The sequence below is a fragment of the Triticum aestivum genome, chromosome 4D, assembly GCF_018294505.1.
Source record: "Triticum aestivum cultivar Chinese Spring chromosome 4D, IWGSC CS RefSeq v2.1, whole genome shotgun sequence".
Taxonomy (NCBI): Eukaryota; Viridiplantae; Streptophyta; class Magnoliopsida; order Poales; family Poaceae; genus Triticum; species Triticum aestivum.
Window position 1 is genome coordinate 426,745,132 of NC_057805.1, and position 5,234 is coordinate 426,750,365.

At 46.5% G+C, this 5,234-nt stretch overlaps 1 pseudogene; it reads left to right on the forward strand.

Moving 5' to 3' along the window:
* Window positions 1-2,023: 2,023 nt before the first annotated feature.
* LOC123100187 (putative cyclin-dependent kinase F-2) lies at window positions 2,024-3,645 on the forward strand (annotated as a pseudogene).
* The last annotated feature ends 1,589 nt before the right edge of the window (window positions 3,646-5,234 follow it).

Below are 5,234 nucleotides of genomic sequence, written 5' to 3' on the forward strand. Positions count from 1 at the left end.
TGATCCTTGAGCTCGACTGCTTCTATGTCAAGGTCGAACTGAGCTCGTTGTTTCTAAACGAAGGTCGGGATCACAACCGGTTCCCGAAGCATTCTTGAAAAATGAATCCGCACCGACTTGCCATCCGAGGCAACAAGTGACGCTTTCTGTCAGACTCTTCCGACCGTCAGGTAAATTACACGGTGCATGAGATTGCAAAATTTAGTTCCAATAATAGATTGGATGGTGTTCTTAATTCTGTTCCACCTTGCGTGGCGTATTCTATCATGAATTATTGTAATAAAACTATAATTAATTAATACTTGGGGCCATGTTTAGAAAAATGTGGGTGATTAGTCGAAGATCTTAGAAATAGGGTGCCCCTATTTTCTGCCTTAACCGACAAAGAGCTCATACTCATGGCTTAAAGCCGTTATAACGCGCGGAAGCTCGTATATGGGCTGGCACAAAGTAAGCACATTTTCCTCTTTTCTAAAAATATCAAAATTTACACATACTTTATGGCAAAAAAATCATTTTAAAAGGATATTATGTATTGCGAAATGATAAAATATACATATACCAAAAAAATCTACTAAAAAGAAAAACCCATACAATAGTGTAAACTGTTCATATATATGTAAAAAGAATGCTCATTATATGGAAGTGTGATATAAAATAATGTTAATGTATGTGAAATAAATATATTCGTGTATAAAGAAATGTTCTTGTATTATGAAAGAAATAGGGTATTGATATAAGAAATGTTCAGCTTTAATCAGGAATTTTCTTTTCCGTTCTTTCCTTTTAATCCGGTTCGAGTTGCTAGCTGGCATGTTTGTGTTTTACATCATTGTTCAAACAATTTGGCATCCATGTCTCTAATACTTCAAATATATGCTGATTAAGTTAGCATATTCGCATGTACTCCCTCTGTCCCCAAATAGATGGCATCGGTGAAGAAAATTTCAACAACTATAGTATTGAATAAATAGATTCTGGAAATATATCTAATGGTGGATATATTGATTTGATCTGGAATTGTTTATCTTTGTATTTTTCTATATATACTTGCTTAAACTTAGGAAGCATTGACTTTTTGAGTGAAGTCATACGGCATCTATGTAGGGACGGAGGTACTAACATTTGTACCACCGGCCGAAGCAAAAGTAGCCACTGTAAGCGTAAGCTGAGCTAGTCTCAAACTTATGTGAACATATGTATCTTGACACTTTGATAGCGAATATATTACTGTGTGTTGTTTCTTATTTGTGCTTACTTTGTGTGTTTTGTGCTGATGCTGCTTAATTAATCCACTTTTATCTCATTGACACTTCACACATAAGGCAATCAACTTCATTTCATGCTGCTCTCCCAATAATGAATGCAGCGCAAGAAAGAAAAGGCACTTGGAGAAAGCAGGGGAATCAAGTCAGGAAAAACGAAGAACAGGAACCATGCGTGCATGTATGGAACGAATGTTAATCGTGAAAATCTTGATTAGTATAGTTTTTTTCACGAATACGCAAGCTGCGTATCTTTGTATTGATAGAAGAAGAGTACAAGCATGGGATTACAACGCTTACAAGGCCATGTGCGCATTAGGCATGGTGTACAAGCGAAGGAGCACAACAGATGGGGGTATGCTCAGCCCCGCTGATTAGTATAGTTGTCAGCATATGAAATGATTTTAGTGTTTATGCAGAAAAGGATGATAAGCAAAGCCCACAAAGCTCATAACAACAACCCCCTGATCCACTTCCATCAAAGGCAAATGGTGACAGCCGGCGTAACGCGCAGGGAATTAAACGAAGCCGAGTTCCAAGCAAAGACGCAGGCGGAAGGCAACGAAGCTCCACCGCAACTCGGATTGGTTTCCGCCGTAACTCGGATTGAATTCCCCAAGTATGCCAGCGCAGCGCGTATAGGGAGTGCTCAGTTCATCTCAACTTGAATCCGAATCCCATTGCGCCTTCGCTAGCTCCTGTAGGTAATAAATATACTACGGATCCATCCACGCGGAAGCTCCTCCCTCCCCCTTCTCCGGCCCTGTCCAGCAACCAAAGCAGTTCGTTCGTCGATCGAGCGCCATGGCCGCCTGCAACCGCAAGCGACCTGCTGCCGTCCTCGACGCCGTCCACGCCACGACGGCTCAACATCAACAATCGCCGACGCGCTGCAAGAGGAGCCGCGCCTTCATCGGGAGCACTGACGACTACGTGCAGGTGAACAGCCTAGGCCAAGGCGGCTTCGGCGTCGTCCTCAGGGTGCGCCACAAAGTCACCAAGAAGGACTTGGCCGTCAAGTTCCTCTCCTCGCCGGACGACACCGAGGAGGGCCCCGACGTCGAAGATCTTTATCGGGAAGCACGGTTCCTCGAGGCCTGCGAAGGAAATCCTTACGTTGTCGGCTTCGAGGGCCTGCTGCACAGCCCGGACACAGGCGACGTCGGCCTCGCCATGGAGTACGTCGAGGCCTCGAGCCTCGAGGACAGGCGCGCCGGCCAGCCGCTCCCGGAATCCATGGCGCGCGACTTCATGTGGAAGCTTCTGACCGGAGCAGAAATGATCATAGATTAAAATAGCCCGCGAAATAGTCGCGATAGCTGCGCTATAGCTGCCCAGGAGCCTTGCCGCTACGCTATGGCTGCTGCTGCGAAATCCTCCGCAACTCCCTGTAAATGGTTCAGCAATGAGCAAAACCCTCCGGAAATCATCTCTCCCGTCAGAAAAATTTCCGCTATTTGCCGGGATTGCGCGCTATGGCAGCCGCTATAGCTGTTGGGAGAGGCCGCCGCGAAATCGTTTCTCCCGCGATTTTAATCTATGGAAATGATGCACGACCGCCATGTCGTCCACCGCGACATCGAAGCCTGGCAACATCCTCGTCGGGGAAACCAGGGAGCTAGTTAAGATCTGCGACCTCGGGCTGGCCATCTCCTTGTCCGACAAGCCACCGTACAGCCAGGCCGGCACGGCGTCCTACATGGCGCCAGAGATGATCCTGGGCAAGCGGGACTACGACGCGCTCGTGGACACGTGGTCCATCGGCTGCGTCTTTGCCGAACTGCTCACCGGCAAGACCTTGTTCGCGTGCGACGGTGAAGATGACGACGACGACGACGACAAGATAAAGGTTGACATATACCAGCTGTGGAGCATCTTCCGAGTGCTCGGGGTGCCGGACGAGAGGACGTGGCCAGGGTTCACGTCGCTGCCGCACACCACCGAGGCGCTGCGACTGCTACCGGCGGGGCACAACCACAGCCGGCTGCGGGATTTGTTCCCTGAAGAGAAGCTGTCCGAGGAAGGATTTCAGGTGTTGCAAGGGCTCCTAACGTGCAACCCCGACAAGCGACTGACGGCGGCCGCCGCGCTGAAGCACCCATGGTTCGCAGCTCCTCGTTCCGCAGCCGCCACCCCAGTGAAGGTCGACGCTCTGCCGTATACGAAAAAGAAGGCACCAATGATCAAGTTCGTTCCGCCGGCGATGCAAGAGAAGAATCTACTCAAAATTCCAGCGGCTGTGTGGAACGCAGCGCAACGAGTGTAATTAGATAAGCCATGTATGTGAAAGCCATGTATGTAAAAGCTAGCATAAACTTTCTTGATGTAACTGTGCTTGGATGAGCCATCCAGTAGAAGTTGATCGCCGGATCGGCCATTAGTGTTGGCATGCTTTTCTGAATTCTATGTGCCATTGTGCACATGTTCAGAGAATCAGAGATGTGTGTACTGTTGAGAGATCCATTTGAGTGCTAGCATGCTGGCATGTTGTTTGCAGATCCTCAGTTGTTATTGAATTACAAAGCACAATTTGTGCTGTTTTACAGATCCTCAGTAGTATTTAGTACGTACAAATGTTCTAAGCAACAGATGTCTGGAGGTACAGCAATTGTTTTCGACATCTTTTTTCGTATGCAAATTTCTTTACTACTCTTTAAGATTTCAATATGTACTCCCTCCGTTCTTAAATATAAGTCTTTTTGAGATTTCAATATAGACCACATACGGAGCAAAATGAGTGAATCTACATTCTAAAGTATGTCTATATACATTCGTATGTAGTTCATATTAAAATCTTTAGAAAGACTTATATTTAGGAACGGATGGAGTATTTTATTTTTTAAAGTTAGCTACACATGATAACGGTAGTATGGCACCTGTCGGATCTTCAACACATGGAGATGTCGAAGAATTCCTGCAGGGAGAATGAACCAAATTCAAGAGCTTAGTGGACCAGCGCAACCCGATGATACACTTGGAGTTTCAGTAATACTGCAGGGAGAATGAACCAAATTCAAGGGTTTAGAAAGTTACCGGAATAAGTTTCCGTAATAGTGTGACAATAAATTTAAACAAACTTTTGGAGGGTAAGTAGGAGGAAGCTCCTTTTTCTAAAAAGTAGGAGGAAGCTAAATCTATTGATTACATGCTCTCACCCGTGGTAGTTAGAGAGTTCGTGCATAGGGCTTTTGCCGGTTGCAGACCTGCAGCGTCATGCATCTTCACCGCATGCTGGTCGCCGACGTCTTTGTCATCACCATCGACCGGCACCATGCATATGCATGCAGTGAAATCTGATACTATGGTGCGAACTGTGTATCTGCTTTGTTCAAGCATCATCTAGGAAGCAGAGACGTCATTTTACATGTGCGAGGCTGGACGCACCAGGCAAACGGGTACGTGCAGGCCCCAGATAGGTAAGTGGACGAGTAGGTGAGAATTACATGCCCGGCTGAATCCCAAGCAAACGATGTACAAATGGTAGGAGAAGGCACCTCTTTTATAGCAAACGATGTACTCAAGTAAGTTTCAGAACCCTTGCAACAAGAATCAGAGTGGCGTAACTTTTATAGCAAACGATGTACTCAAGTAAGTTTCAGAACCCTTGCAACAAGAATCAGAGTGGCGTAACGGAAGCGTGGTGGGCCCATAACCCACAGGTCCTAGGATCGAACGGCTAAGATACACTCACAAAAGGAGATCAACGACATTCAAGAAGACGACGACTTGGGTTTGATTTCCGGCACGGCTACGTGCTCCGCTGATGCTTGCTTCGCAACTGTAGTTAACTCGGGTAAGTCCTTGTCACGGGCCCGATCGAGATCCAAGGGAGAAGAAGGAGGTAGGTGGGCAGGAAGGGAAAGAAGGATGCCGATAAGCGAGAAGGATAAGTTCTTCGTAGTTCTGTTGATTACAATAAACTTGATGCCCCTACTCGGGTCCGCAACTTGCTTATAACACACACATACA